We start from the raw sequence: 26,882 nt of genomic DNA on the forward strand, positions 1-26,882 counted from the left end.
GTGGGTAAATCAGGTTTCAGAACATGCACTGCAATGTCTTCTGACCACCAGTCCCAAGTATTGGGAGTCCTTGTTACCGTTTGCTGAGTTTGCCTGCAATAACACATCGTATTAAGTCAGGGGGTATCCCTCTTCTGTGGTAGACCTGGGGTACATCCATTTACCCAAAACCATTGCTATGAATTCCAAAAATGTACCTGGAATATAAGATTCTGTAAGGCACCTCTATGACTCTCAACAAGAGGTGTTACAACACTTCCACCAGATTAAAATGAATATGAAGTGCAATTATGATAAACCTCATCAACAGCCACCTGAGTACAAAAACAGAGATCAGGTTTGGCTTGTCACAGGAAACTACATGGTACTCATAAACTGCAACTTTAATTTATTGGTCCCTTTCCAATTGCAAAGGTGATTAACCCTGTAACAGTCTAGTTACAAATGTCAGATAATTTGCCTGTGCACCCTCTGTTCAATGTTTTCCTCATAAAATCATATCATGTTCAAACCTGTTCCGCTCCTCCTCCTCCACCTGTAACCCTAGATCACCTAGAATTGGTAGTGTAAAGGATTCTAGATTCACAGTGTGTTAAGAGTCATTTGTTTTACCTAAGTGCACAGGAAGGGTGTGGTCCTGAGGGAAAATCTTGGGAACCAGCTAATAATGGTAATGCCCCTCCCCTAGTTCCTTCATTTTATCCCTGTCACCCTGACAAGGCATGCCATTCTTTTCAGGGTGGAACTGTCAGGACTGCATCTTGTGCCCTATGAGTGGGAAGTTTCATTCGTCGGGCTCATGTCATCCTTCACTTGTGGTGCCTCCCTTCCCCAAGTACTCCCAGTCATGCTTCTCTTGTGGTGCCTTCCAGTCTCGAGCACTCCATGACTTCGCTCCCTGGAAGTCTGAACCATTGCCCTTCTTGTTCTGTTTCTATGCAAGGTTAGTCCATTTTGCACCTGCAGAAATCACGTGCCCATCTAGGATAGTTGCATTTCCACTGTAAACCATTGTATTATACCATCATGGACTTGGGGTTCTGTTGTACGTGTTTATTGTCGCAAATTACCATTTGCATTTAACACCTTCCCGGCCTCACATCAATTGTATGTAACATGATTTTCCCCAGGATCACTGGAATATTCCACACTTCCATGTGGGACATGTGCCTTTCTGTAACCTCTTTGTTTTCTGTATAAATACCCCCTCAAAAACTGCATCGGGGTTTGGCCTTGTCTCCATCTTGTATAAGTATCACCCTTGCATTCACCTTCTGAGTCACCTGGATCTTCCAGTATTCCAGTCTTGTGCAAGCTCTGTTCATTAACTAATCTTATGTGTCGCCTAGAACTTCCAGCTCTCTAGTCTTCCAAGTTTTCCTGACAATCCTGTGACCTTGGCTTCTGCTTTGCTTCTGGAGTCTTCAATCAATCAAATAATCAATCAGAGATTTGTAAAGCACACTACTCACCCATGAGGGTCTCAAGGCGTTGAGGAAGGGAGGGGGAGAAGGCAGGGGGGAGGTGCTGCTACTGACCTAACAGCCAGGTCTTGAGAAGTTTTCTCAAGGTAAGGAGGTCTTTAGTCTGGCGCAGGCGGGTGGGAAGAGTGTTCCACGTTTTGGCAGCGAGGTGCAAGAATGATCTACCGCTGGTTGTAGATTTGCAGACACGTGGGACGGTTGCGAGGGTGAGGTCGGCAGAGCATATATGCCGGGTCAGGATATAGAAGGAGAGTTGTCAGTTGAGGTATTCTGGTCCGGTGTTGTGCAGTGCTTTGTGAGCGTGGGTGAGGAGTTTGAAGGTGATTCTCTTGTTGACTGGGAGCCAGTGCAGGTTTTTCAGGTGGTCTGCGATGTGGCAAAGGCGGGGGATCTCCAGGATACGTCATACAGAGGCGTTCTGGATGCGTTGCAGCCTCTTCTGGTGTTTGGCCATGGTTCCTGCATAGAGGGCCTTGCCGTAGTCCAGCTTGCTGCTTACGAGGGCTTTGGTGACTGTTCTTCTGGTTTCAGTGGGTATCCATTTGTAGATCTTTTGGAGCATGTGGAGGGTGTTGAAGCATGAGGAGGAGATAGCGTTGAATTGCTGGGTCATGGATAGTGAAGGGTCAAAGATGACTCCTATGTTGTGTGCGTGGTCGGTGGGAGTCGGAGCGGATGGGAGAGTGACAGGCTACCAGAAGTCAACCCATGCGGAGGGGGTGGAGCAGAAGATTGAGTTGAGTCGGAATTGAGTTTGAGGCAGCTGCTCTCCATCCATTCGGCGATGGCCTTCATTCCTTTGTGGAGGTAGGTCTTAGCGGAGCCCTTGGTGAGGGAGAGGATCAGCTGGGTGTCATCAACGTATGAGATAATGTTGAAGTTGTGGGATCGGCAATGTTAGCGAGCGTAGCCATGTAGACGTTGAAGAGGGTCGGGCTGAGGGACGCACCCTGGGTATACCGCAGAGGATTTTGGTGGCCTCCGAGCGGAATGGGGGGAGGCGGACTCTCTGGGTTCTGCCAGTGAGAAAGGAGGTGGCCCAGTCCAGGGCTCTGTCGCGGATTTCAGCATTGCTGAGGTGTGAATGTAGGGTGTGGTGGCAGACGGTGTCAAATGCGGCCGAGATGGCCAGGAGGATGAGGGCCGCGGTTCCGCCGATGTCCAGTATGGCTCTGATGTCATCGGTGGCGGCGATGAGGGCAGTTTCAGTGCTGTCTGATGTGCACTGACCAGCACCTAGGGTATTAGCACATTCCACCACTGGTGGGTGCTGTGCTGCCAAAGTAGGCACACTTGTAGGTCTCATCTAGGCTGTTGTTGGTGTGTCATCAGGTCTGGCTGCAACTTCCAGTTGTGGAGATATCATCCAGTCAGTGAAGTGACCCTCACCGGTTTGCAGGTTCCTTTGGTTTCTAGAGTGGTACCTCCACTCAGGAGGGAGATCTTCGGCTATTTACAAACTTGTAGTTCATCAGGGTCTTTTGGGTCCAGTGGTCAGCTCCTCTACAGCAGTGATTGTCAGGACTCTGGTGCAACAAGCAGTGGTCTTGGAGCCTTTTCTGGTGCAGCAGGTCCTCTGTTCTTTTCATGTAGGGTTCTTTGGTGCTGTTTTCTTTTCTTCCAGATAGATCTAATGTCTTGGTCTAGGGGAGCCCACTAAATACTGAATGTAGTCGGCATTTTAGGGGGAACCTGGTAGTGTCCAATGGGACACTTAGCCTTGGGTGGCTACACCCACTACAGTGACCTCTTCCTGTGGGAAGGGTTATTTCACTTAACCTCATTAGATATTTTCCTGCCATCCAACATGGAGGAAAATGAAATGGGGGTCCACTTCACCTGCAAGTTCCTAGGGTGGTGCATGCTCAGTGAGACCCCTCCTCATACCCTTTTTGTGGTTTACCGCCTTTGCTCCTGCCAAAAGTGGGGATTGACAAAGGGGAAAGCCATCTGCTACTAGCAGCAGGCCTGGGGCTCGAGTTTTAAGGGTGGTAGCCCTTCGAAGCTCGCCTCCAGGAGACTGCACATTCCTGAGGGAGGGGGTGTTAGCTCCTCCACCCAGGAAGGGCATTGTTTTACAAACTAGAGAGCCATGGCTCTCCCCTAGGTTTGTATATTGGCTGTCTGGAAGTGGCTGGAAGCTGGACGGGGCCGTGGAATTCCTCCACAGCTATTACGACCCACAGCTCGGAATCCGCCAAAATCTAGACACCCACACAAGTCCGCTACACCAAAGGTCAGTGAAAAACTGGCGATAACAAAACCTCCACCGTCACGCCAACAGGAATACGCGCACACTATCATGACCCACAAATCCACGCAGCGGTCTTTACACCGCAGTATTCCATTGGCGGTACACACCACAGCGCTCAAAATACACACGCATTTACAAAACACAACCACATTGGATAATTCCAAATACACACACCTGATACACATACACACACTACTCCCACACACCCAATAGAATATAAAACACACACCCACATTGCTCACAAACCCTTACAATGAAAAAATTGGAAGAAGCAGAGAGACAGAAAAGCAAAGACCACACCAGCATACAGAGGCACACAACACCATCACTCATACACATCCACGCACAAAACAACACACACCCCTAAACATCACTACAAACATCACAACACACACCACCTCACACATCACCCACACCACCCCATGGCACCGCAAAGACGCCTCAGGTTTTCTGAGGAGGAGCTCAGGGTCATGGTGGAGGAAATCATACAGGTAGCGCCACAGCTATTCGGATCACAGGTGCAGCACACCGCCATAGCTAGGAAGATGGAGCTATGGCGCAGAATCGTGGACAGGGTCAACGCAGAGGGACAGCACCCAAGAACACGGGATGACAGTGCATGGGCAGTGCAGGGGCCCCCAGGGGCACCCCAAGTCCCCTTACCGCCGGCCTTTCAATGGCGGTGTGTACCGCCACGGACAGGCCGGCGGTCGGGGACTCATAATCCCCAGGGCAGCGGAGCTTGCACCGCTGCCCTGGGGATTATGACCGCCAGGCGGAATCCTGGCGGGAAAATGGAGGGGCCGGCGGTATGGCCGTGGCAATTCCGCCACAGTCATAATTGCTGGCGGAACACTGCCAGCCTGTTGGCGGTGTTACCACTAACATACCGCCGGCCGCCAGGGTCGTAATGACCCCCATAATCTTTATTACCTGCACCTGCAAAATGAGGGACGGAAAATTGTCCTGAACTTCTTCCTTATTGCTAGGAATGTTATTGTATAACAGTGACCTGGTTTTAACATCTTGGACTGATTTGGTTGATAATAAGTAGCTGCAGCCAAGCCACAGCAAGCAACTATCTCTTGTGTGTGGGATATATCAGAAGCTAGGGGTAGGACATAGCAGGAGCTGGCCCTGGGGGGTAATGGTCCCCAGGACCATCAGTGGCTCCATGGGGGGACATGTGACTCCCCTCCAACAAGATATAGCCCCAAGAAGGTGGTGATCCCAGGGGCTAAGGGGCGGTCCGAAACAGACACCCTCTAATTATTTCTGATATAGCCCAGGGGAGGTCAGGCAGCCCCCACCTCATTTTGATTATAGTCCTGGAGGAGGTGGCGGTGTACAGGACTGAGGAGAAGGACCCACAGGCCTCTCCCACACTTCAAAATCATTTCACCCCAGGGAGGTGGTGATCCACAGGTGAAGGGGGTCGTGTGGCCCCCTTGCACATAATTTCCATTTCACACAGGGTAGGTGGTGGTCCCTTGGAAGTGGTAGGGTTCCAGGAGCCCCCCTCCCCAGCATTATTGTACAAATGCCCCCAGGACTTAGCCCACCCAGGGGCTCATTAAACAAGAAGCGTGGTAGCCCCTGCTTCATTTTTCTTTTGGTTTTATGGCGGATCCGCAGATCCACAGTGACTCCATCTATAAAATAAAGAAATAAATGCTTTTTAGCCATGGGGGAGTCCCTTTGGGACCCCACCACCAGAGATAAGGGTTCAGGGTGTTTGAACCCTGGCACCTTTTCTTTATTTTTTTTACTTTTTTCTAGGACTCAGCTTGTTGAAGTGCTGTGAGCCAATCACATCTCAGAATGAGATCGGAAGGGGTTGTGAATCCTTTGTGTCCCTAGATATACAAATTTATTTTCCCCTTAATATCTCAAAGACTACTGAATAGATTTACATCAAAACAAAAAAGGTTTTCCTTTTGGACCTTTCTGCCAAATTTGGTGTAATTTCGGCACGGTCACTTTTCAAAATCCCGATGGAAAAATGAATGGGGAAAATGTGTTTTGGGGCCTCCTCTTTTTCTGGGTCCCCCAAACGGATCACAATGAAACTTTCCAGCCAGAATTAGCTGATGTAACTGGCAAATGTTTTTAGAAAGTTTTGTGAAGATTCATCAAGCGGTACCAAAGATATAGGCAAGTAAATAAACAAACGCTTTTGCTATAGAAACTAACTAAAACTACCCAGTGGTAGCTGCCACTAGAATATATATATATATATATATATATATATATATATAGAGAGAGAGAGAGAGAGAGAGAGAGAGGAGAGAGAGAGAGAGAGAGAGAGAGAGAGAGAGAGAGAGAGAGAGAGAAAACAAAAAAACATGTACAACCATATCTCTTTAATCAGTCTATCAGTCTTCTTGGCGCTTTCATCATCTGACCTGATCTGGTTACTGAAAGCTGTGGACTGTAATCACCAGGGTCAGAGGTTATTAAAGATGGTAAGTAATCAACCACAGTCACTGAGTTTTCAGAATCAGTCTTTCTTTCACCATCTCGAGTTGGAGAGCAACGAAACACAGGCCTAAAGTGAGAAGAGTCTCTGGTTATAGACTTCCCAGGTAGATGGGCAGTCTCTGTGTGTCCTGTGGTAGATACTACTTGGAAAGGTTCAGCATCATAAGGAGCATCAGATTTTCTTTTGCACATCTGCCAAGTGATCACCAAATCTCCTTTTGTAAATGAGAGGTCTTTTGCATGTCACCTCTTTTTGCATATACTTTCATTTTCTGTTTGTTAACCGAGCCCCTAGTACAAATCATGCTTTTACTTTTATCTCTTTCAGTGGTCCATTAATTTAACTTGATTGTCATTGTTCTCTGAAACATCAAAGTTGCAGGACCTTCACCTGTGGTTGAGTGGGGTATTGAACAATAAGCTTGTTGAGTAGAAATCAATACTGTCTTCAAATTGAGCTTCTCAAGAGTTGCATGTTGTACTGCTTTCTTTAGGGTGGTCATAAAATGCTCAACAAGTCTGTTGGCCTGTGGCCATTAAGGTGTGATCTTTTGATGCTTTATGCTTAGATGCTCCAGAAATTATTTAAATTCTTTACTGTTGAAGAGTGGTCGATTGTCAGACTTCACAATGGCTTGTATGCCCCATGTTGCAAAGATGCCGTCAAGTTCTTTAATTACGTTTGCATGAGTCATAGATGAGAGATCTTCAACCAAAGAATTTGAGTATTCATCTACAAACACCATTAAATGATGTCCATTTTCAAGTGGACAAAAGAAATCAATTACTATTCTCTCCCAAACAATTTTAGAGAGTTCTGACATGTTCAGAGCATGCTAAGTAACTTTGGTTGACAGGAAATTGAATATGTAACAGGCCTTGAGTTCATTTTCAAATCTTTCATCTAAGCATGGAAACCAAAGACGGTCTCAGAGAGCTCTCTTTGTGACAACAGTACCTCAATGTACTTCATGGATCAGTTCAATCACGTTTTGTCACAGACTCTCAAGAATCAGGATCCTCAATCCTCGCAATATAACTCCTTCCCGAGTTATGGACAACTCATCTTTGACATTTTTGTATTTTTAATGTTCACCATCATTGCTGAGAGGTTGAATGTGTTTATTCCATGACTGATGTGTAAAGATGTCTTTTAACTTCAGTAGGTCACTATCATGACTTGTGGCAGTGACAATCTGGGCTTATGAAAGAGCAGCTGGTGTACTTGGCTTGACAATTAAATTGATGTAGGCCCCGGCCATCTTTGATGGAGTTCAGTGACCTTGAATAGGGACACTTAAAAAGTAGTCAGCACTATTTTGATTCTTTTCTGGTCTATGCACAATTGTATAATCATACTATTGCAAGCCCATACTACAGCCAGACCTTTTTTTCAGGCTGTGAGTAAACACGTTCTGTTTGAAATAAACTTCTACTAGCATAGGCCACAACATGCTGTCTATCATCAGGGCGTCTACTATGCTGTGCAAGGATATCACCTAATTTGACTTATTCGAATCAAGTTGAGAAAAGTGTAATCTTTGACCGGTGTTTGTATAATTTTGCTGTTTTGACATGTCAACTTTTCTTTGACTGACTTTTTTCTTCATAGCTGACCAGTCTAACATGTGCAAGTTTTTCTGAGGTAAACATCGACATGGCACAATCACTTTCTTCATTTTCACTCATTATTGAGGAGGAAGAACTGCTTGACTATGAGTTAGATGACAATCAACATTGCTTAGTATCTATTTGTCTAAACTGATGTTGCTGCTTGGCCTTCTGGGTGTGCGTTGAAAGTTGCTTCTGGAATGTTCTGGTGCCATTTTATTTTTGGTCTATGAGCCACTTACTTTTTCTTTCCCCTTACACATTGTCACACAATGGTTCTCTTTGCCACTGTCTCTGCATATCTGTGCAATGGCAGGAAAATCTCCTTCGCAAATCTACATCTGAAACACAGCTTCTTTTTACAGTTAGACATCACTTTGCATCTGAAACACAGCTTCTTTTTATGGGTAGAGATCACTTTGTGTCCTTCAGCCCTTTGTTTCAAATTTCTTTTCACACTCATTACTGACTTGCTTTGGGCACCTCCAGCCTCCATGTCAGCAGCTTGTCTCCCTGAGCATTCCTCAACTATGGCAGCCATCAATGCTTGTTCCAGAGTTAGGGCCAGATGTACAAAATTCCTATTTTGCGACTCGTACATAGCAAATTCATAGAAATTGCTATTTGTGAGCCACAAATAGCTATGTACGAAGGCTGCAAAACCTAATAGTGATTTTCATGGAGTCACAATCGCTACTACGAAATTGATAGTTAAGAAATCGCTAAATTGTGATCTCCTACTAGGAAATCACAATTTAGGAAGAGACGCCCAAAATGCAGCTTGAAGCAGTTTGTTGATGGCAGAGCCTAGGTGGAGGATATTATCAGGGTGTGCCCCCCTGCCAGAGGCCTAACACACCTACTGGAAGCAGGGGGTGACCCTGAAACACTGCTGTCAGCACAAGGATGCAGTAAGCCACAATAAGGGGACACAAAATGAGACTACATCTCAACTCAGTGATTTGAGTTCTCTCTCTTTGGCACAAATGTAGCCCATTAACATGTATGATTATTCTGTTGTGATAGCCTCCTGAAAAAAAAGGTGGTCACTGAGTTGTGCACCAAGCACTACCCCGTTTGTGATGTTTCATTTCTAAGATGTTGTGATATCTCTTACCTCAGAAATAGTTGCTTGTTATCGCTGTGTGTTGTGAACGTCCCTCAGGTCCATGGCTTCCATCCTGTTGCCCCTGTAGTTGCTGTTGGACATTGTCAGAGTTGCGCTCAATGTTGAGATCGTGCGGTCCCCATCTCATTGCAATGTTGTGTGGGACAGCACAGGTCACTATGACTTTACAGCAGGTATGCAGCCTGTAGAGAAGTGCCCCCCTGGTCCTGTGGATGATGTGGAAGCAGGGCTTTAGTATGCCAAATGTTTACTCAATGGGTGTGTATGTTGACCTTTATGCCCTGTTGCATTGTCTCTCACTTGGTGTTCTCGGGTCAGGTAAGATGTAAGCATCGAGGGATGTCAGGCATGTGCACTGTCACCTTAGGAGCACGAGAGGGGAAACCATTAGGTTACATCACCCATACACTCCTGACCAGTGCCGTCATTGAGTTTGAGATTCTTTGACCTAGCAGCAACACATCTCAGAATACCCCCTGTGTCAGTCGGTTGTGTAATCCAATGTGGTGGAACATGAAGGAATTGTTGGTGCTGCCTTGGTATCTGGCCACAAGGTCAGTGATGACACAGGAGGCGTCACACACCACCTGCACATTCAGTGAGAATGTGCTCTTCCTGTTCCTGTAGATCTATTCTGCAGTTGAAGGGGTCATACTGCAATATGTTTGCCATCAACACAGCTAAGTACATTGGGGAACTGTGTTGAGAGAACATTTGCTTTGTGACACTCCCCCACCACTGCTTTGACTATCTGGTAAATCCCAGATGCTAGCAGGTATAGGCAACACAATACCGGCACATGGAGAGGTATTGCATTGGTCCTAAGTGTTGGGGCTGAAGCTATGGTTGTAATTCAGCTATCAGATCAAGTATGACCTGACTGTTTAGTCTGTATCTGTCTATGATCTCCTCCTTTGTCATGTTGAAGAGGGTGACCCTCACCCTAAATATTGTCTCCTTTCTCCACCTCCTCCTGTCTCTCACAGCCAGAATCCTCATTCTCCTCTACAAGATGTATAATTCCACCATTATGAAAGTGCTAGATGTATTTTAGGGTCTTTTTATTCTTTGCACATGGTTACCATTTGTATTGAGTCAGTGCTAATTGCATTTCTTAAAATCCTATTTTGTAGAGTCGCAAACAGGGTAGAAATCATTGCATTTTGCAACCATATTTTTGACATTCTTACATAGTGAATGCTGGCATTTCATTTCTTAATGACATGGTAGCGATTCAGTCTGTTAAGAAATGCAAAATCAGTTGGTACATATGGCCCTAAGAGTTTCTTTCAGCACCTGAATGAATCGGAGAGGCAACCATCAATAACATGGCTTCTTCATCATTAAATTCATTGCACTTACAGTGTTTGATGTAGTGTGTTGAGTCTTTCCACTAGTTTATTGATTCTTTAGAGAATTTGAACTAGAGATTCAACCCATTTTTAATCTGACGGTATGCGATTTCTTCATCAGTCCTCAGCATTTGTATTATGACTTCTCTCACAATAACACCAGCAAGATTTTTTGTATATTTAATAATATTTCTGTTATCAGTATCTTCAAGTGCATCAATGAAATCTTTGAATGTCTCTAATCAAGTAGTCCATCTTTCTACAATATTTTGCTTTTTGTCATTGTCAAAAGGTGATAGTGGTTTTAAGGAGGCAGCAGAACTGTAACTGTTCATAGTAGCGGCTGACGTTAAGGGTGGAATGCTGTCAGATGCAATTGACTGTTCCTGGGAATCTGCATCATCACTGAGGCCCAATGATGGTTCAGCCTCCTGGTCCTCTAGGACAAGTTTTGGCTTTCTTCTTTGTCTCCATCGGAGCCTCGTCACTGATGGAGACCTCTGGAGTTGTTCTGAGCAAGCACCCATTAGCTTTGATGGTGTGCTACTTCAGGTAATGGACAAGCTCAGTAAGCACAACCCCAATACTTCTTCTTGGGTCTCCCTGCCCAGTGCTGTGTTGTAATTCTTCACTTATCAAGTCTAATGTAAGATTAATAGCAGTATGTTTCCTTGTTACATGTTCTGTCAGCCAGCACTGTTATTCCTAATAATATATAGCAAATTATGATTGTCTTTAACTGCTCTCTATAAGCCTGGTTATGTCCACCTTCACCGTAAATGCTCCGTACACTGTATAACTGTATTGTTTATGGCAGAGTTATACCTTTTTGTAGGATGTTGGTCCTATTTTCTTGACCAATGTTCTTTGTGAAGCTCTCTTTTCAATCACAATCTTTACACTGGCTGGAGTCGAGCTTTGACTCCACATACACCAACCGTAGACTCAGCACTTTGACAAAGGCACACGTGGCATGCACAAGAAATTTGCTTGGACCACAGAAAACTCTCCAGAAGAGCACTTCTTCTTTGAACTACTTATCCCCTACCAGTTCTAGGATCTTCAGCCCGGGTACCTTCCAATGACTAGGCCACACACAGCTGTAAATCACACTTCTTTATTCCTCTGTCTGTACCTGTGAACTTATATAATATTTTAAACCAAATTTTTATTACATTCTATTCTAGCCATTATGTCACACTGATAAAGTAGTCTGCCGGGAGCAATAATCCTTCCATTCTAAATAATGCTAAATAATGCAAGACACTACAGTAGTTTTGTAAATGTTTGTATAGGGAAACTGATCAGTGTGTGAACTTGTTATATGTGGCTTGCATTTGGGTGAAAAGTGCATTTATTCCTGAATCAGTAGAAAGGGTGCTTCAGTTTTAATTTTTCATTCTTTTTAGGCTGAAGGCCATATTCAGAAAGAACTAACTGAAAACTCTTTCAAATCACAAATATGTATTCTATGACAGTCGTAGATTGATAAAGGTACTTGTACTGCGTTATTGCAACATCCTATTGTACTCTGCTGAGGTGTAATTTAAAATGTTTTGTTGCGTTTTACTGTCTTTACCTGTGCTGCTATGTTGCTTTCTGTGTCCTATTGTGTCATTAGATATGTCTTCAAATGCTGATCTATTTCTAGCCAAAAGCAGCAATTGCCTTTAAGGTTCCTGTGACAAGTCACCACTTGTCACTGCCCCGGGAGTTAAAGTTGTGCTGCTCCAGCTCTTCGATTATTTAAGACACCGGTAGGATAACAACTGTGGCAGAGACTGGATCGTGGAAAAACCATTAAACTAATCGACCATCTTACATGTAAATTACAAATCTATTTGTTTTAATCACTGGTGGGATGACGTACAGTTTTTGCCGCTACTCGACTAACTACTTATTTACTGAAGTAATTCACCTTTCACAAACTGCTATTTCTCTACGACCCATTCTGTCAACTAGTAGAAAACCTCTGAATGTTTAGCACACTCATATGATTAGCAGTGTTATTGGTAAAACTATGTTGCTTTCTATCAATGTATTGGTTACTGTTTATAAATAAGCTTGCTCAAAAAATACTGCATAATATTAGTAGGCAGGGAAATGCCATCTGATCAAATATTATTACCATGTGATAAAGATGATTCTCTTTTTTTGGCTTTGTTCTACCAGTTTAATTTCTTTCTACTGCACCTAGCAGCCATTTCAAAGTACATACATTCTGAAACACTAAAAGCACTCTGCGTAATGAGTTTTATCTTTAAATTGAATGGGTTCAAAATAATTCAACATAATTCACAATAATCAAATATTATGTTGCAATGCACTCAGCACAGAAGCATTATAATAATGTTTTTTCGTGCCATGTATCTGTCCTTAAATGCAGCCGGGAGATATAATAAATGAAATTGTAAATGCTATTGTGAATGAGAGACGTTGCAATTATAAAAAAACAACAAAAAAAAAAAACGATTTAAATCCGCTGCGTTGGTACTGCAGCAATTATATAACTCTAAAAGTCTCACAGATTTCTTTAACTGACAGTGTGCTAGTGCAAGTTTTGCATATTGATTATAACCGAAGGCTCCCGTTTGCAAAGCTATTTCCAACAATTCTTATTATTGCACAGTTTGAATGTAATGCATGATATTATCAGTCACTAAATTCGATTTGGAAATGCAAGCGAAACACTAGCAGTACTTACACAAACATAATATTACATTATGTAACCATAATATTACACTTTAGAAAATTTATAAGGGCCTGATTTAGATCTTGGAGGTAACAGTCCTATCACCAGTTTTTCAGCTGAAAACCAGTCTGCCACCTTGGCGCACCGCCTGCAAGATTTAGATGTTGCCAGTCCCATAGACGAAAGGCCCGTTATTATCTCCGTCACTACCAAAAAACTCTACTCGCATCGACAGTGCCATAGGAAATAGTGACTAGCAGCAGGACTGTAGTCAACTGTAGAAGTCTGACCTGTGGCGGTCTGACCTCCACACCAGAGTTGACGGATTAGGGGGAAATTAATTAAAAAATTACATTTTTCCTATTTTCACTTCCTTTTTTGACTGGACATGATTGGAGAATACATTCCATCACTGATGCCACTGGCCAATGGAGAATCTCCCTCCCCACAATGGCTAACTCAAAGGTAGGGAACCTGCATTGGATGTGTACGTTGTGTGGGCACGGGATATGAGCTTGGGACAACTGCAGTCGTACATATATCACAGTATTTTTTGTAAATTACTTTAATGAAGTCCCCATAGGAGCCAGCTACTTTGAGTTTGGTATCAAATTAATTGTTATATTCAATCCCACAAATTGCCATTGTTGGATTTAATATAACTGGTTGAGGTAAAGAGTTTTAAAACTCTACATGAAAGTTGCCAACTTCAGCTGTGTAGTGCCCTCCTCTGATTGGCAATCCTCTGGCAGCCTGGCCAGGGAATTATTGTTGGCATACTTCCTAGGAAGTGGTCATCCAAGGGTGTTGTGGCCTACTTGTGATTGGACAGTCACCCCCTTTGCTTTTCACCCCAGGATCAAGGTTAAATATGGCAGAGCTGCACCCACACCTCAGATCCCTGCTGGAAGAAGATAGTGGGGAAGAAGGGTGGCCTTGCTGGACCCCTGGTCTGCACCTGGACACTGCACTCACAAGGACTGTACCAGCTGCACACAATGGGCTTCAACAAGAAAAGGACTTTCCCTTGCTTCTGCAACTCCAGAAGTGGACTCCCTGTAAGTTACACGTACAAAGGAGCTGCCTAGAGTTCACTGTATCAAGTCCTGCAAGAAGAGCCCAGCTGACCAGCGTCGAGGGGCCATTTGAGGAGTCTGACAAGGTGCATTCTGGGAACTGTAGTCCCAACTCCCAAGGAGCAACTCAGAGCTTTGGGAACCTTGGATCAAGTTGTTGTCACTTGAAGGACCCAAAAAGGACCTCTGGGAGAAGATCCAGAAGTTTGGAGACGTTTGGAGCAACTGTTGTAAAAAGCTCCATAAGTTGAAGAGCTGCTAGGAGTGGAAGTCCTAGATCCCAAGAGCCAAACCAGAGCCTCTGATCCCTTGGCTGGTGCTGTGGACCACGTTTCTAAATCATGAAACACTTCAGAAAGTAAGTGCAACAGTGTTACCTCATGAATTAATCCTTTGAGCGCTAGTTGCTTCTAAGCTGGAACTGGGTTTAATTTATTGAGACCTAACTGCTAGGTGTAGGTACTTACCTGCCCTTACCAGTAATCCACTGTCCAGCAGTATGCCATTAACAGAGAGCTAAACAAATCGTCATGCAAATTTCAAATTGCTATCTCCTTGGACTAAACAATTTCCAAAAACACAGGAACAGCACATATAACAAAGTCTTGGAAGGGGTACAGCCTCAGTGAGAATGCTTGTGTTACACTTAACAACAGCTTCACTCGATAAACCCTGTGTCGCATCACAAAAATGTTGCATCACAAACAGGTCAGCACAATAGATAAGTGTGGTACCTTGTTTTATCTTTATCTTTACTTTCTTGCATCTATGACCTTTCCTTTCCTGCTCTTCCTCTCTTCTCTTCTTGCAAGCATTGTACCTCTCTGTGTTATAGTTCAATATCTCAATGAGTTCTTAGTTCAGTTACTACATTTGTTTACACTTTCTTATTTTACGTTTCATGTCAGTTGTTACTGGTCTTTTGGCTTACCTGCATCTGTGTATGTGAGCTGCATACAAAGACCTTTTCCTACTTCTGCTGCACCATTGCACATTCTTCATGTTAACAACAGCATGTTCTAGGACTTCACTGGTGAATACTTCTTGCTGGGTTAGTTGGAGCACTACCAGATTTATACCTTACAGTGTTTGATGTCACTTCACTTCAAAAAGCACTTTGATCATCAGAATTGTTGCTAGCCAGACGTTCCATATCATTATTGTGTGAAACGCTGTTGATTTCTCTACCTCCTATAGCCATCAGCTATCCAGTTTCCAGTTGTGCACTGTAACAGCACCTGGTCTCTCTTCAATATAGTTCCTCTCATTTGATGTTCCAGGAGGGCACTTACTGTTCTATGTGATTTTCTTAGGAGAAATGTTAGGACCTTTTCACCTCCACTCACAGTCTCTTTCCCAATGCTTTCAAATGATTTCAAATGGTATACCAAGTGCCAATAAATCATATGCTGCTGTGTGCTCTGCCACTTTATGTGAAACCCAAAGTAAATGTACCATAGTGTGCTGTATCTCATGCATGCTATCCTGTACATCCACTGGTATACAGGATCTTTAATTCATTAAACAGCATCACTTCAATGTCAGGGCACTCAGAAAAACTGGCATTGTGCAGTATCATGTTATAATCACCAGACATCTGTGTATGTCTACAGTGACTTTCAAAGTATGATGTGCTGTGCTAAGTATAGCTCAACAATGTTGACTTGCTCTCACAGACTGTTTCTTCAGCGTGTGACAGGTACTTTAGCAACATTTGTATGTTGTTGTGACATAAGTGCCACATTTTCACAGAAGAGTGATCAGGAATTGGTGTCAATATCTTTCATGTTCATGTGTTTAAGTTACAGTCTTCAAGGAGTAAGTACCTACTTTTGTGCAATTCAATTTTCTTTTTTTATCTCACATTTTAGTTTATTTTGTGTTGATTATTTTGTCTGCACCATCACTTTGACCACAAATTATTTTCCACAGTCGCTTTTTTATGATCATTGAAAGAAATTGTGTTATTAGTTAAGGGGAGTGACTATTCACCTTAAGTAATAAATACAGTCCTTTCCAGAGGGAAATAATAAAATCACTAAATTAACATGAGCGCAACCCACTGGTAGCTATAGCACAGATCAGACAGGCGCTGAGCCAATGTATAAAGTATACAACCCAATTTAAAAAAAACTGAGGTTATCTTAATAAGTTAAATTACACCACAAGTACACCAATTAATAAGGGAAGCCGGAGATATGAATTTGTAAAGTTAGGTAGCCAACTGGGGTCAACTGGTAACAGTAGATCTAAGGACCTAGGCACAATGTGAGGCTGACTGTGATGGAGCATGGGTCAGATACAGAAACTAGGTTTAACCCATCAGAGGCTTTACCTTACAGTCTCAAAAATGGAAGTCCAAAATATTCAGTGAGGCAAGGCAGCAGGTGGTAGCTGAGGAGGGCTCCATGAGGTAAGATAGCTGTTAGAGTATGTCCAGGAATCGTTTTTTGGCAGGAAAGCTTGATTCTCAGTCACTGTTTGGAAGCTGGGGTTCTTTTAGTGGGGCAAGGCTGCAGGTTGTAGATGAAGAGGGCTCCACAAGTTTAGCTACTTATTCCATGAGATCCTGATGCAGGGAATTTGCCATCATGAAAAAGCTCTTTGGTGGGGGGTCTGAATCTTTGGTATATCAGAAATGCACCTTGTTTGGGTCACCTTGGCAGGTTTGTCCTGGTCATACAGAGTTCTTTGTGGACAAAAGGTTTCTAAGACCCACCTTTTTAAGGGGTGGGAGGAGGAGTCCAGCCAGGCACAGGCAAGGGTGGCAGGACCTCAGCAACAACATTTGGAGGCAAGACTCACTGCAACACAGGCAACCAATGGGGTCCACGGCAGCTTCAGTTTGAAGTGATCAGTTGTAAATCTTCAGGAAAGGCCTCTTATAGCTTAGTGTGTCCCTCTAGCTTGAACAGAAGGTCACAGCGCATATCTACCATTGTGTAAATGGAATTTCAGTTTCAGCAGACCATTTTCTTAGACCTAATGCACCTCACCAGCAATTCCAATTAAGGCGAATCAACACTTTCAACTGTGCACTCTGAAGGGTGCCCAGGACCCCAATGCAAAACATAGCTCTTCACAACCTGAAGGTGTGTGGAGCGTTATATAAATAATGTAACCTGTCCATCCTGAAGAGAGCTTTGCATCCTGCTTGGGTATAACACGTGCTAGATAAATAACAAATATAATAAATGCAATGCAATGTTAACTGATTCTCAAATAAAAGAGAGTGATGGAAGCTGCTAAACCAGTTCCTCCAAAAAGTAATCTGGAAATGTGCACTGTCATTGGGCCAAGAGAGAGATGCTTTGCTGGCTGGTTGGCAGTCATTCATTATTTGAAAACTGTTTGTGAATTTATAATATTCTAAAATGCATTGGTGTTAAATGGGATTTTTTTTAGCCTGATGAGTGGCATGGATTTCTCCCCAGGATACCATTAATTCCAGGGGGCAGATTTAAATTTAATTACAGTTTGAACCATATGGTTCTCCTAACAATAGATGACTTACCAGGCACATTTGTAATTTAAAGTTCAATTCCCATGATAATTCTTCATTGTCTTGTGGAATTTCATCCTGAAATTTCACTGATTTCAGCAGTTAAAATGAATTGGATCCATGAGGCTCTCACTGATTTCATGATTTATATTGATCTGGCAGCTGCCATTTCTGGCCCAGTCATAATGAAGGCCTATGTGTCCAACAACGTACTTGCTTTCATTAATAACATTATCAAGTTGCTTCTATGCCAACGTGAGTGCTGTCTGGATCCGTTCCTGCAATTGGATAACTTATATGTGAGTCTGGTGATTGGTAGCCACTATAGTGGCATGTCATTCATAAGCAGTAATCACCCTAGAACTGACAATGTCCTTTCCGTGAATTAATACTAGTGTCATGCCTTTATTAGGGGTGGGCAGTGAACTCGGCTCTGCTGTCGGAGATCACAGAGTTTTGGCACTCCGCGCTCCAAGTGGAGTTCACCAAAAAACTGTTGTCACCCAGCAGCCAAGTGTAGTTCACAAGCACGCTGCTCACCCACCCCTATGAATTGGCTTGTACTGTAGACTTCACCCTGAACGTTTCTGAGTGGCAGTTCCTTCTGGAAAATCTGCTCTGTTAGTGGGTAAGCTTTCTCTGCAACATGCACTAGCATCTCTGGAGTCTCCCTAGTTAGCTCTGAAGCTTAACATTGTTGGTTGAGGTTTCATTTTTGTACTAGTATGATTCCTTCTCCCTGGATTGGTCACTTTTCAAATCTCCACACTTTCATTTCTCTAGTCCCCTTTTCTTTCTCTTACCACGTTCGTTATTGTTTTCAGAGTGATTGGTCGATTGTGCAGTTCATGCCCCTCTTCCTTCACATTGTGTTCTGATGCTGCTGGTGTGAGCAGTATGAGTGGAACTGGCAAAAGCTGTGGCTGAAGCCTGGTTTCTGGTGGTAGGAGCAGGAGTCATCGGATGCGAGCTGCTGAAGAATCTAGTACTGAGCGGCTTCAGCTCAGTGCAAGTGGTGAGACCTGGGGAGAAGTCAGGGGGTAACTGGAGGATGGCAGATAGAAAGTAGTGAAAGAAGATATTCTGCAACTAAAATACATGTGGCCCATACTGTTCAATAAGAAAAACAGAAAACTGGGCTGCACTTTACACTTAGCCCAAGATGAAGACAACATTTGCCCTATGATAGGTAGGGGGGCTCCCCTAAGGCTTCGCTGTCTGCTGCTTGTCTGCCGGTGCGCTTTGAGCTGCTGCAAAATACATCTGAGGGGCTGCACCCGCATCAGCTCTGTTTCCAGGCCTTTCTCATTTCATTGTCCTTGGCAGCCTGGGAACAGGGGGAAGAGGGAGACGGAAAACCAAGTCAGTGGCAACAGGAATTCTGGACCAGGAGAGCATTCAAACCCATATCTCAGTTTCTCTTCTTTGTGCACGGGGAGGCACTGGGCATGGACATTATTTGCATATTGAGGGGGTGTGCTCAGACAAAAGCAAACTTGTGGTCAGAGCCCTATGGAAACGAAACAACCTCTCTCCTCAGAGTCCCTGTGAAAGGAAGTGGTGTTATGGGATTGGGTCACCAGGAAGCATTCCGCCACACGCGGACCTCTGCAGAATGTTTAGAAAATTCCATGGAGTTGAACTCCGTGAGCTTTGCCAACCCTTAGACTTAATCCAACATTTTACAGCCTGGCATGGACAGATACCTGACACAAGTGGCTAATTTATCCAAATGATGGGCATTATTGGTACAGTTGACAATAATGACATTACAATGAAGTATTATGCTATGAGTGAGAGATTTGAAAGCTTGATGTGAATTGCAACCGAGATCCCACAAGGCCCAAACAGTTTTACTTTTGTATGGAATCAATATTCTTAAAACTTGGTCCAAGCACCAAGTCATTCCCCAGAGAAAAACCATGGGCCATATGCATTAACACATTTTCCCATAGACATAGAATGGGTAAAAACCTTTGATACATCTGGCCCCATGTGATCTAAAATGTTCAAATTAAGTTAACCAACATAATAAAATATTTAAAAACAAAAGTAAAATAAACTCACCATAGCAAATGTAGAAAATTGTAAACAAATGATAAATGTATTTCTTTATACTTACTTTGCACCTAACCAACATCTGTGACCAACTACTAAGCAAATGCAATTTAAGACAAGTTGATGGTTGATCTCACTGAAAGTTTTTACTTTCTGACTTAGAAACTTTTCGAAATGAAAGCTGAAGGCTATAGTTAGCTTGGGCTCCATTACCCATTACATTGGCTCCATTGACTATGCAATAATTTGTATCCTTGAATTGACAGCCATAAATTGTAGTACAAAAAAACTCAAGTTGGAACCTCTGAAGACACAAACTTTAGTGGAGGCTTGGCAATTTGTCACTTTTCTGAAAGAATAGCTTTTGAGAAAACTCCACAGATCTCCGAAATTCTGCTAGCAAAGGTACATAGAAGAAAACTATTAAAAGAATCAGTATTGTGAGGCAGGGCATCCCGAGTAACTCCTGTAGGACTTGCAGACAAACCCACATATCCCACCCTGCATCAGTTCTACTGTTGCATCTCACTCAAGGCATGTTTTATTGTGGGATCTCTTGGACCTTGCTTCTTTGCAAGGTCACCCCAAACATTTTTTCCCTCCACTTTTTGCTAAATTTGTTTTTGTTGCCCCCATGACTCTGTGCTCTTTACTACTACTACCACTGGTAAAGTGCTTCGGCTTGCTTGTTAAACATGGTAGAATTGGTTTCCACCTGCATGGCATTTTTTATTTACTTATTTGTACATTGTAGAGTAGTATATTATCTACCCAGGGTCCTGTAAATTAAATGTTACCATTGATCTTGCTCCTAGGCCTGTCACTGCAGCCTGAATGCAGTTTTAAACTGCCAGGTCCAAGTCACATGATGACCCCCTTGTAAAGTTTTAAGCTCCTCTTTTGCTACATGTAGGTCACCGCTAAGGTAGGCCCTAGGTAGTCTATAGGGCAGGGCAACCCAAAATTAAAACATTGGCATATACTTTTATGTTTTACTTCTCCTGGTAGTGAAAAACACCTTAATTTATTTTTCACAGTGTAAGGCCTACCGCTCCCACAGGATAGCATCGGGAATTCCTTATTACATTTAATTTGCTGTAATTTCCAGTTGGGAGGAGGTAGCTATATCATGTTTGCTATCTATGAAATTGTATTTTTTCATTATAATTTTTAAAATGCCACTTTTGGCATTTTCAAGCCTTCAGCCCTTTGTGCCTGCATTCAGTCTTGGGTCACATGACTAGATATAGCTGGCAGTTAGACTTTGCAAATTCTTCCCAGACAGTCACAAAATAGAGGGATTAGGTGTGCCCAATAGGCCATCTGCTGGCAGGATAGGTTATGGAGCTGAGCACAGTCCCACTTACAACTCTATACCAGTGCTCTGCCTTCACACAAAGGGCCTAAAAACCTCAAACTTTTATTGTAACCAGCTGAGAACCAGGGCAGGGGAGTCACAAAATTCCATCCACTTCAAAGAACCTTTCAGAAAGCTTCTCCCACCTTCCAGAAGAAGAGCACAGGATATAAAAATAAGACCTTCAGACCCACTCTTCAGCTCAGTTGACTATGGACCTATAAAGGGACTCTATGAGGGCTACCTGGTGCTATGGCATGCTGTGCACTCTACGAGATTGCTGCTGTAACTGGAAGGACTGCTCGGTTCCCTGGAACCTGCCTTGAACCAGCAGAGGCCAGCCTTACTGTTGAGCCCTACATCTTTACCCGCAGAGTGACTTCAAGTCCTAGTTTGCGGGACTCCTGTTCAGAACCACTCAGACACCAAAGGTTCCCACCATCTTCAACCCCCATCTGGGCCCGGCCTGAGTGAGTCCTTTACCCCCAAGTAGTTTCCTACTGGCCCTGGACCTTTGGTTGTGGTGCTAAAGATACCAGAATTGCTGTGAGAACCAGAAGGAGACCAGGACCAACATGCTTGCATATGCACCCAAGGTGCATCATTGTTCAGATTAACATTGCGACTTATCCCTCTACCTTCATCTCTGCAGCAGCAAATCCTTTTCAGTGGATCTTCACCAAAGGGAAATCCGACCTCATAGAGCTGTCTTCGGCTACAGCCCTCTGCCTCATCTGCTGGAGATTTTCAAATTCCATTTCAGCAACTGGGTGCGAATGTAGAAATCTTCACCATGTTTTTGACACAAGGCCTATCTTATAATAACGATCTCCCCTTGGACAGATCCTGCAGTCTTGCCTCGCTGAACTTTACATTCTCAGACACTTTTTGTATGAATTCCTTCTAAGTCAGAAAATAAGCGGTGGCCAGGTGCAATCCACTTCTTGGATTCAAACCATGCTACGTTGCAGTCAACCATATTTTTTAACTTTGATCCAGTCTCACGTAAATAGATGTCCACAGTTGACACTTTGATCTTTAAAACACTATCTTTTCCTAAAACTCTGGATCTACTGATAGCATTTTTGTCATTTTGGTGTCAAACAATCTTTTACATTTTATTCTATTACTCTAAATTGGTTTAGTATTTTTCTTGCATTATGTTTTCAATATATGTTAGAAATGGGGTCTTTGGTTGACAGTCAGGTTACCCCCTGTTCAAGCAAGGACCCTCACTCTAGTTAGGATAAAAGAGAATCACCCTCAGCTAACCCCTGCTTACCCCCTTGGTAGCTTGGCAGAGCAGTAGGCTTAACCTCAGAGTGCTGGGCGTAAAGTATTTGTACCAACACACACAGTAACTTAATGAAAACACTACAAAATGACACAACACCAATTTAGAAAAATAGGAAATATTTATCTAGACAAAACAAGACCAAAACGACAAAAATCCAACATACACAAGTCAAGTTATGATTTTTTTAAAGGTTTAAAATAAAAAGAGTCTTTAGGTAGTTGTAACACCACACTAGCGCTGCTAGCGTGTAAATGTACCTGGTTTGCGGCAAAAATAACCCCGCACGGGCGGTGTGCGTCGAAAATAACCCTGCACGGGTATATGCGTCGAAAACAGCTCGGCACGGCGAGGCGCGTCGAAAAAGCCAGCCACGCGACGGTCCGAAAGTCCCGCGGCGCTGGTTGCGATCTCTCAGCCTTCGTCAGCGATGCTGCGCGTCGTTTCTCCTGCTCCGGGCGTCGATTCTCCGGTCGCGTTTCCTGCGGCGTCGTTTCTCAGCTGCGGAGCCGGCGTCGCGTCGTTTTCTCAGCCGCGATCGGATTCGCGTCGATCTTTTCTCCGCACGGCGCTCGGTGCGTGTATTTTTGTCCTTAGGCTGCCAGCCTCTCCTTTCAGGGTCCCAGGAACTGGAAGGGCACCACAGAGCAGAGTAGGGGTCTCTCCAGAGACTCCAGGTGCTGGCAGGAAGAAGTCTTTGCTATCCCTGAGACTTCAATAACAGGAGGCAAGCTCTACATCAAGCCCTTGGAGATTTCTTCTTCAAGATGGAAGGCACACAAAGTCCAGTCTTTGCCCTCTTACTCTGGCAGAAGCAGCACTGCAGGAAAGCTCCACAAAGCACAGTCACAGGCAGGGCAGCACTTGTTCCTCAGCGATCAGCTCTTCTCCAGGCAGAGGTTCCCCTTGATTCCAGAAGTGTTTCTAAAGTTTGTAAGTTTGGGTGCCCTTCTTATACCCATTTTAGTCTTTGAAGTCACCTTTCTTCAAAGGGGACTCACACCTTCTTGTGAAATCCTGCCTTGCCCAGGCAAGGCCTCAGACACACACCAGGGGGTTGGAGACAGCATTGTCAGAGGCAGGCACAGTCCTTTCAGATGAGAGTGACCACTCCACCCCTCCCTCCTAGCAGAGATGGCTAATCAGGAAATGCAGATTACACCCCAGCTCCCTTTGTGTCACTGTCTGGTGTGAGGTGAAAAACAACCCAACTGTCAAACTGACCCAGACAGGGAATCCACAAACAAGGCAGAGTCACAGAATGGTTTAAGCAAGAAAATGCTCACTTTCTAAAAGTGGCATTTCCAAACTCACAATCTTAAAATCAACTTTACTAAAAGATGTATTTTTAAATTGTGAGTTCAGGGATCCCAAACTCCACATGTCCATCTACTCTCTAGGGGAATCTACACTTTAATCATATTTAAAGGTAGCCCCCATATTATCCTATGAGAGAGAGACAGACCTTGCAACAGTGAAAACGAAATTGGCAGTATTTCACTGTCAGGACATATAAACCACATTACTATATGTCCTACCTTATCCATACACTGCACCCTGCCCTTGGGGCTACCTAGGGCATACCTTAGGGGTGCCTTACATGTAAGGAAAGGGAAGGTTTAGGCCTGGCAAGTGGGTACACTTGCCAAGTCGAATTTACAGTGTAAAAATACACATACAGACACTGCAGTGGCAGGTCTGAGACATGATTACAGAGCTACTTATGTGGGTGGCACAACCAGTGCTGCAGGCCCACTAGTAGCATTTGTTTTACAGGCCCTGGCACCTCTAGTGCACCTTACTAGGGACTTACTAGTAAATCAAATATGCCAATCATGGATAAACCACTTACATACAATTTAAACAGGAGAGCATATGCACTTTAGCACTGGTTAGCAGTGGTAAAGTGCTCAGAGTTGAAAAGCCAACAGCAACATGTCAGAAAAATATAGGAGGCAGGAGGCAAAAAAGTCTGGGGATGACCCTGCATAAGCAAAAGTCCAACACGACCCCCTACCAGCCTAAAGCCAGGGGAGAACAATCAATACCTTGATGTACTTCCCTGATTGGGGCGATAGAACAAGGACCCAGGCCCACAACAGCAGGGGCATGTTCCAGTTCTACGCCTTCCTGACTCCAGTTGGATCCCTCTGTCCATACTCTCAGGGCCCACTAAGCTAACCCATGGGGAACCCTTCTCCACATCTACAGACACCATCTGTGCAACACCTAACTTTACTTTGCTCACAGATGTTTTGCAATGGGCAGATAGTACCACCAGGGCCAACACAGTGGTGTTGCCCACTCCACCCCCGGGGTGTGACTCTCGTCCTCCCCCCCCCAGGGGCAACTCTGTCCACCAGGACAGCAAGCCACAATGACCCCAGACAACTGTCAGGGATGAGAGCCCGACCTCAGGCCTCTCTAACCACTGTGACTGTGGAGAGTGGGGGGTGGTAGCCCCAGGTGCCTGGCACCCTTTGACCACTCTCTCTTCCACCAGGTCAGGGATGACAACCTGACCCTGGTCCTCCCCTCTGGGGCTCTGTACCCTCCCTGCAGAAGCGGCACCCCCAGAGTCAAAAACTGTCAGGGTGCTTGTAGAAGCAGTCCTGCACAATTCTTCCATCAGTGCAGGGATGTTAACCTGCAACTGATCCTCCAACCTGGGGTCTGTACCTTCAGGTTGGACCAGGGCCAGGGGTGAGGCTTCCCTCCCCCTGCCCTCTCTTCTGGGGTCCTGAACCACCCAACTAGGAGTGGCCCCCCCAGAAGACAACATGGTAGGGGCACTGTTAGCAGTAGCCCCTTCCTCCAGGTCAGGGGGGACACCCTTAACCTGGCCTCCCAATCCAGGGTCTGTACCCACAGACTGGATCACTGCCTGGCAAACCAGGACTTCCTGGGGGGCATACCTACCCCCTACCAGGTCAGAGTTTACCCTCTGAACCTGGTCATCCAACCCAGGGTCACCACCCTGCGGTTGAACCACTGCCTGGCACACCAGGACTTCCTTGGGAGCACACTTACCCCCCATCAGGTCAGAGTTTACCCCCTGAACCTGATCATTCAACCCAGAGTCACCACCCTGCGGTTGAACCATTGCCTGGCACACCAGGACTTCTAGGGGGGCACACTTACCCCCCTCAAGGGACACACTGTCCCGAAGGGCCACACAAGAGTCTGGCTGGCGCAGGTCTCCTGACCTCTGCCCATCTGACAGAGTCTGGATTCCCCCCAACCCAGAAATGGTCTCACCAAGGTCATTCATGGGGGGCTCTGCTCTCAGAGCTGACCCCTGACCCTCCAGGTTCTCCACTGGGGTCCGCAACCCCCTCTCAACCCTCTGTCTGGACTTCTGCACCCCCTCACTAGGAGTGGTACTGCCAGACACCAGAACTGGTGGGACGCTGGCTACAGCGGCCCCCCCAAGTTCTCCTGACACTGTGGGGTCTCCCTCAACAGATGGCCCTATGGTACAGGCTAGGCTCCCCTCCTGGTGTTCCCGCAGGGAACCCTCCAGGACCTGGGACCGGATCTCGGGCACCTTGGGCCTCAACCCATCCCCATTCCCTCTCCTCTGAGACTGGACATGGGGTCCCTCACCCATCCCACTACCCTGGGACCTACCTGGGACACTACAATCCTTCCCTACCTCATCTGGTTGGGAACTACCTAGACCACTCCTCTCAGGAGCACCCCCAAATGCCTCTCCAGACTCTCTGGTACTCACCCAGAAGTCTGCCTCCATTGTAAGCTCCCTGGGGTCAGAGAACTCACACTCCACCTGGTGTTGGCATAGCTCTGGAAAATAAGGACTAGACATATGCTCTCCAGCAATTACATCACTCAGCCCCTCACATGAATTAACCAAAGTACCCTTCACCCAACCATCCAGTGACTCTGCTTTGAAAAAGCACCCCACATCACCCTCCTGAGACTGGTGAGACAGTACCTGACTGTCCCTGACACTCAACCCACACTCTTCTGGGATGTTTTCACACTCCATAACCAGGACTTCTACCTGGGGGGAACCCCTCTCCCTGTCACTCTCACCTAGAGTCAGTAGAGTGTCCCTCCCACCAGTAGGAATATGACTCCCCATGCCAGTTCCCCAATCCACCTCAGGGACCCTGTGCATCACTGGAGCTACCTCATACCCCTGAACCTCCTGGCGTGTGTTAACTCCCTCCTTCAAGTAGGGCACCACCTCTCTGGGCATGTGCACTTCTGCAGCATCACTGGATATACAATTGTTGCTGCCACCATTCCAGCTGGACTCAGCCCTCATGACTTCCAGCTCTTTCAATTTAAGCTCGTAAGCATAAATCATTTTTTTAATCTCTAAGTTCCTCCTCCTTTCTTCCAACTTTTCCCACCTGTCATACTCCCTTTGCATCCTCAACTTTTCTGCCTCCAACCGGCGAACCCTTTCTGCCTGTCTGTCCTGTAACTCTTTAGGAGTCAGACCCTTGGATGACACCCTGCTACCCCTCCTGGGGACCCTCCCCCCAGGCGTAACAGGTACCTCCACTACACCACTGTGTATCCTCTGCACTTCCCCACCCACATTCTTCTCCTCTGTGTGCCCT

Source organism: Pleurodeles waltl, chromosome 1_2, assembly GCF_031143425.1.
Source record: "Pleurodeles waltl isolate 20211129_DDA chromosome 1_2, aPleWal1.hap1.20221129, whole genome shotgun sequence".
Classification (NCBI taxonomy): domain Eukaryota; kingdom Metazoa; phylum Chordata; class Amphibia; order Caudata; family Salamandridae; genus Pleurodeles; species Pleurodeles waltl.